We start from the raw sequence: 7,701 nt of genomic DNA on the forward strand, positions 1-7,701 counted from the left end.
TAGATCGGCCGTGTTACACGGTCGCAGGATACGCATCGCGTCGTGACGCGAACGTCGGATCCTTCGAATCACGTCCGAGGATCGTTCGGTCCCGCCGCGGGTCTATTGATGCTTGTTAACGTAGCAGCACCTTGGCCGTGCTCTCGGTCCATAATCTCCGCGAACGGCACGGATCCTCTCTCGTCGGTGGATTAATAATCCGAGGAGAACTCGAGGGGAGCGAAAAAGCGAGACGACGCAGCGCCGGATCGGGCTAAGGAGAGACACAGGGGACAGAAAAGGACAAACAAAGATTTACAAAACAAAACGAACAAAAAAAGAACAGAAAGAAAGAGAGAAAAGAAGCGAGCGAGCCGAGGAGAGTGCGAGAGAACGATCGGCTGGGAGGAGGAACGAGAAAGAGAGAAATAGAGAGTGAAAGGGAGAAGGAAGAAAGACAGAAAGACAGCAGAAGAAAAAGAGAGAAAGACTGATAGAACGAGAGCGAGAGAGAGAGAGAGAGGGAGAAGGAGAGAGAGGTGGTTAGAAAGGAGGACCGCGTAGAAAGATGAAGAAAGAAAGGGAAGTGGAAGGGTACAGAGATCGTAGCTCGTAAGTTAGCACGTGGTCGAGGCAAGCCGTGCGAAGGAAACCGAGAAGCGGGAAAGGAGAGGTGAAACGGGTCGAGTGGGCTTACCACCTCATCTTCTTTCTGTTGGCCACTGACGTAGATAAAATTCTACGTGGCCCTTGTGAACGTGACACCCGTCGACTGTTTTCGTGACGAATAATAATATAATGGAGGTCGATGGCGCTCTTTGAAGTGGCCGGTCTCCTGCTCTCTCGCTCATTTTCGTGACTAATCAAAAACCTCACATGTTCTCGCGACGCACAAAAGGACGCGTCTCCGCCGAACAAGCCGAAATATCAACGTTCCGAATAGGTGAGCCTGGGCTACACACTTGTACAATAGCGAACCGTGTAATCTGGGAACGGTGTATAAATTAGCCGCGTTTCGGGCGACACGCACGCACACAGACAGACACGCGTACCCGGGTTAGGGGGGGGGGCTTCTCTACCGGGGCCCCGTTTCCCCTCCAGTAACGAGGAACCTCCCTAATTAGAATTCCTTTTCGCGGTCCTGTCGGCGGGAATATCGGTCGATCTACACGATCCTTCGTTACTTACGCCACTGTCAGCACCTCCACCTTTCTGCTGTTCGTCTTTGGGCCACCTCATCTTCGCGGGCCCGGACGGGGAGGCAGAAAAGAGGAGAACACGAGGAGAAGCGGAATAACACAGTGGCCGACAAAATCAGGAAGAAATTGGAATTCGACGGACGCCACCGGACAAAAAAAAAACACATAGGCGAAGAAGTAGACAAGACGCGCGGCGGCGGGTGGAGTCCGACGAATGCAACAAAACGGGGAGGGGGGAACAATATAACGTGGCGAAAAAGTAGCGTGGATCGGGGGAGAGGGGTGAGTCGAGTAAGAGGAAAAAAGAGGATGAAATAGTGAAGTGACGAGGAACGAAGAAGGACGGAGCGAGAGAAGAAAGGGAACGAAAGAGCATCGGAATCGGAGGTAGAATAGGAAGAGCGAAGAAGCGAGCGTAAGACCACACAGGACGCGGCACGCGCGCGCTCTACCGGGTGGGCCAGCGCACGACGGCTTCGGGCCCGCTCGTGCGAAATCGGCGGAGCTCGTGCATCCTCGGCTGGGCCCGGTGGTCGAGCCAAGCCGAGGCCACACAGATCGCGCACGCGCGAACGCTTCCTGGGTGGCATTCGCCTGCCGGCCGGCAGGCTAAGCGTAAGGTATTTCTTCTCTCGGTTCCACCGTGGGCCGTACAACCTGTTAGTGTCGTACCATCCACGCATTATGCCCCTCGTTCTCTCCTCGTCTTTCACGGCTACTCACGCTACCTGTCTCTCACCCGGGACCCCTCGTACTTCTCTACTCTCTCTCCCTCTCTTTCTCTTTCGTTCTCTCGCGCGAACGCGAGATGAGGCCCCTCGAGGCTCCTCCTGCCCTCCGGTACCTCCGGCATCACGAGCTTCTAATAAGATTCCAATTTGTCAATTAGGGGGAGGACGGGATCCGGGCGCATCTTCTCTCCTCTCCTTCACCGGCACCTTCTCCACCTCGTCTTCTCTTTCTCTCCGCGTTAGCACCTGCCTCACATTAACGACGTGCAACTGCGACACTTGAGCGGCTGCCGTACGCGACGTAATCTCCGTGCGATCTTCCTGCGCGATTTAAACACAACCCGACCCGACCGTCTCGCGCGCTCGGATCCTCCCCGTGCGATATGGCTCAATGAGGCCCCGTTTCCTCTCCGACTATCATCTCTTTTCTAGGGGACGTCTTCTGGCTCAATGGCGAAATTTCCGAGCAAAAACAATTCTCACGTAACAAGCTCTAGTTCGTTGTGACAGTTTTTATAGTAGACAACGCGGTGTCAAGCGAGTCGGAAGGAGCCATAGTAGCTGTACGCTCCACTGGTATGCTGCAAATCCGCAGCAGGATCTCTTCAGGATCGAAAGGAGCAAGCAAACTCGGGCGCATGGAAGAAATGTGTACCGTGGGACACATCCTACGAGAGTGGAAACGCCGGGGCCGAGATTACCGAGAAATCTGCCGATTATTTTCTCCGAAGTCGTTCTCGGTTTCCAGCATACTCCCGAGCGAAGACCCAGCGGGTGGCTCGCGTCACGAGAATGCAGCCCGTTGCGGCCGGGCTCATTATGTCGGTGTGTGCGTAAGAATTTCGTACACGCGATGTAATCGCGCTGGCGAAACTGACGCGGTAAACTGCACGCGACACGTATCGCGAGTCATCGGCTCGGCCAGGAATCTTTGTCATCGTCCCGCCGAAAATTCGCGGTGGGATGCGCCGTGGCGCATTCCCCGATCCGTTCGCCAATAAAACCGCACGGTCGCACCTTTGTCTCGTCGAGTCTCGTTGCACGACGGTTTCGTCTAGCCGTTTTGCAGTTTGTCCGAGCAACTGCGTATCCGTCGGTGATACAATTTAGCAGTGTCTGCATTGTAGTTGCCGATTCGTTGCGTTTACGAGGAAAATCGGTACGTCAGCAGATCTGCCTATGGGAATAGAAATGAACTGTTTTGCAAGAAATTCGATAGCGTAGATTTGCGAGCGACGCTGCCAAATCGAAATTCCGGAGATCATCCATCGAGAAGCTCGCCAGACAATCCTTAGAGGAGAACTGACGGATCCCGAGCGGCGAGGCTCGAAAACCGAAAGGATTTGAAAGTGATCCATCGAAGGCATTAGTCCTGGTCAGGGGCGTATCCCGGGGCCCGGGCGCCTGTTGTATCAGCTAGTACGTATGTTCGGTGACGCGGTCCCGGGTCCCGAGAGGCCCTCTCTCTGCCCCCGCAGGGGGACTATAAAGTTTCATTTCTGCCGGGCGAATGTCTTCGAATTAGCAATAAAGCAGCGATTCTCTTCCCCTCGCAACGAACAACGAGGCCGCGCCGCGCGGCGTTGGCTCCTTCTCGTTTTTTGTTTACTCACCAGCGAACTGGTTTTGCGGTATACATGCTCCATTCCCCTCCCCTGCTTCTCTCGCTGCTACCCCTCCTCCCTCCGTGGACCTCTTGGACCCTTCGTCTTCGTCTTCGGTCCCGTCCTCTCGTCCTCACTCGCCGAGAGCGAAGGAGGAGGGCTCCCCGAGGGACAGAGAAGACGAGTACAGCTATTTTCGGGTACGCAAATACGCGGAGTGCGTGTGCGAAGGGGTGCTGCTGCTGCTCCTTCTCGAGACAGAGAGAGAGAGAGAGCACCCGCGGTGAGAACCCGCCGGACTGTCATCGGCCAAAAATCATCGACCGTCCCAGGGTTCCCGCGTTGATCCTCGAGCATCGTTCCCAGAGCAGAACCGCTACGACTTTTGAAGGTGTCATGCGTCCTGCGCCGAGAGAATCGATCCGTCGCGACCATGGATCGTTGCAGAAGTCATCGTACGTTTGCGACAGATTGTTTATTCCTGCAACCGTGGGATTGTATTGAACGAATGGTATAAAACCATCAGAAATTGGATTTCGTCATGAAAATTCATTATACATCATTCGACCGCGGATCTTTATGCGACATGAAAACGTTTTTCATTGATCCTGGGAAGCAGAAATACCATAAAAATTGATTTCATCCCTTAACGACTATGTTGCATTAAAAGCAACATTACAAGATTCTCGAATTTTTTAAATCTTTTACCGTTTCATATTTCACCTAACCAATTCCTTCATAATTGCCTAAAGATCCGCAGTCTAATTATAATGAAAATACTAAGGTTACCTTGTATAGATGGATCCTTAGATGACAGACCTGCTGCCAGGCGACTTTACGGCCACTGTTGGACGGGGATGCGGAGATTGCGCCCTTCGCGTCGAGAAAGAGCATCGTATAAACGCAGCCGCGCCGGCGAGAGTGTCCCGTGACAGAGGAAACCTTCGTCTGCAATATTCTCTGGGAATACTGATATGAAACGATGTTGGCCGCGACTTCTACGACTTCCTGCTCCGCCGGTAAACCACAAAATCCGAGTGCCGGTGGTTGGTAGGGCTCTCGGTGATTTCTCGGGACCCGGCTTTAATGCTCGGAGGCACGCGTAATGCACCGACGCGACGGTTCCTATATAGTCGCGTATCCTTATGCACATTATACACATTATATGTATACTATGTGATCTAGGTCCGTGCGCGCAGAGACAAAGGAATGCTCCCTCCCCTCCCATCCTCTCTCTCTCTCTCGTCCTTCCACCTACCGATCCAGCTCGGTACCCCGTCCGAAGGGGGTACAGAAGTAGCCTAAGCGAAGGACGGCGTAGCCGAAGCCAAGGGGGAGACATGGTCGAAGAAGAAGAAGAGGAAGGGCAGCAGGGAGAAGGAGGAGGAGGAGGAGAAGAGGCACGCGGGAAGAAAGAAGAATAAGAAGAGCGAACCGGAGGAGGAATAGGCCATTCCACTTATACGCTGCTCGGATTCAATTAACTCTCCACCTTCTTCCCTCCTTCTTCTTCTCATCTCGCGAGCCGGCGTGCCTTCTGCCCCCCTCGCCTTATACAGGGTGTTCCACGTGTTATGGACAAGAGCATGCACTCCGATGCCACCGAAAAACTTTCGCTGACCACGAACTGCTGCTTCGAACACGGGGCACACCTTTGTCTCCGACGTTGTCCCGTTAACCGATCGGTGTTACATGCCCACCGGAGCCCGATGGCGACATATTTCGTCGGGATGAAAGCGGCACGGGTCCACGCCGATCGTTCTGCCCCAACAAACAGTCCTATTCGATCCAATGATAACGGATATTTTCGCTAATGCAGGATGGAACCTGGAACGTCGTAAAATATCCACGGAGTGGTGGAGTCTGCAGGGTGACCAGACAGTCTAAAGGGTGACTAGAACGATGGGACTAAACGTCGTCCGAATAATCCTCGATTTATGTACAGACGCGGACCGTTTCCGTTATCGACACCGTTCTCTAAAGGGTAGCTGGTTTGTTGAAAATCTTGACGTAGCGACCAAGTACGACCAGTAGGGATGGGAGCAAGTTCAATATGTACTCACGAATCCGAGTCAAGTTCAATAACCAAGTTTCATTTCATTGGCTTCGATTACTACTTAAAAGCAATAAAAGTTTCAATGATTATACTTGAGAAGTATTCATTGTATACAAGTACTTATCGAACCTCGGAATGAGTACTTATAAGTTTCGAAAAGATACTATAAGTACTTCGATGTTGAAAGTAATCGAAACTTTCACAAGTAGTACTCGAATCTTACAAATCAAAACTGCATAGTAGGTTTTAAGCACTTTCTTTATTAAATTCGTAACTATTTAAGAATAATATTTCATTTATAATACTTGGTTTTATCCTATTTCTTTTTTTATCCGTGATATTTCCTGCTTTTGAGAAAACTCTTTCTGAAGGTACAGAAGTGGCCATTATACAAAGATAGTCACGTGCAATTTTTGATAAAATGGGGTGCTTGATTGAATTTTCATGCCAAAATAATAACGGGTCTACTTTGCGTTCTAAATATTGAGATTTTAGATAATTTTCCACTTCTAACACAGCAGACGATCAGATAGGTATTCTATTATTTGTAATTGCTATTTCATTGTCAAAGGATGACCAAATTGATAATTCGCTATTGTGCCGATTTTCGGACATCTGCGTCTGTGAACTATCACATGTTGTAGATGAATTATCATTATTAATGTAATTAGTGGCTATATCAGTCAAGGCATCCCGTGCTCGAGGGATAGATTCATCTTTAAAAAAAGCTAATGTTTTGAATCGTGGATCCAATAATGCAGTTAACACATACGAATGATTGTTCTCGACATCACCTAGATAATGTTTGATAAAATATATGAGACCCCGTTTTCTCTCTCATCTCCACAGCGCGTTTATAAAAAAGAAGTAAACAGACGCCGCACTATGGGCCAAAACGACGAAATCTGTGTCGAAATCAAAGAACTTTCGATAGAAATGAGACAGAGCGATGAAATTTTTTAAAATTAAAGCTGAAACTTTGCAGAATATGAAATAATTATGGAGATTATGGTACGAACGTTTTTTAACCTTGAGAAAATTCGTTAAACTTGCACAATTTCAAGAAAATTGTGGTTTTTTCACGATCCCATCCCTAACGACCAGACCAAAAATCGTAGTTCACTTGGTTGTATATAAATGACGAAGGACTTTCATAGTTGAATAAACATCGTACTACATGATCTAAGTAAATGTAGTGTTGTTAGTTTCGTACGGTAAGAAGATTTTAGTTGGTTTCAGAAAATTGTCATAACCATCGTACAGAGCCTTGAAAATCGTAAAACATGTACAATTAAGAATAGAAAAGGCAACGATACGCGTTCAAACTTGTAATTTAATTGAAACAATGAATTGATTTGGGCGGTTTGCAACAAAGTGCGGTGACGCGAAGGTAACGTGTCGCCAGTGGCCAGAGAAATGGACATGCTCGTACGGCGAACCGGTGTTGGATTTCTTCAGTGTCGTTTAATTGGACGTTATCCTTCTGCGTAATGAAGTGCGCGCATGTCGTTGCCGATACCGATGCACGGTGAGCGATTATCGTGTCATTGCCGCACACGTTCGGTCCGTCGCTTTGACTTACGATGGCAATAATCATAATGAGACACTTTATTGCCATCGTATACCAACTGACAACGACGACGACAAGTCATTGTCGCTGGTACTCGCGAACGAGCGAGATAAGCTGAGACTGTTGCGAAACGTCCGGTAGGCAATTAATGCTAACCTGTTCCTCGCGTTTGTCGCCAAAAATTGTAAACTTGCGCTCTCCGTTTGCGGAATATTCTTTTTCTCGTTGATCCTGTAAAGAAAAAAGTATTCGTTCAAAAATCACAAACTTGTTTCCTTCGTTTGAAAAATATTCTTTTCACTGGTTCGACCCTGGCACTGTCAGAAAAGCGAAACAATGTTGTTGCTAAATTGGACAAAGATGAATTCTGTAATTCCAAAACAAAAACCGATTGTCGGTATTCTGTCAATTGGGAAGAACTAGAGAATTTCAAAAGTGAGGTCCACTCTGTAAATGCTGTCGTTCGAATTACTGAAACTGAGAAAGATCCGAACACCAGAGAAAGCGTGCACCGCGAAAGAGTGGTAGCAGAGCTAATTCCAGAGACCTGCTGGTGGGTGTT

The sequence above is a fragment of the Lasioglossum baleicum genome, unplaced genomic scaffold, assembly GCF_051020765.1.
Source record: "Lasioglossum baleicum unplaced genomic scaffold, iyLasBale1 scaffold0021, whole genome shotgun sequence".
In the NCBI taxonomy this organism is placed as follows: Eukaryota; Metazoa; Arthropoda; class Insecta; order Hymenoptera; family Halictidae; genus Lasioglossum; species Lasioglossum baleicum.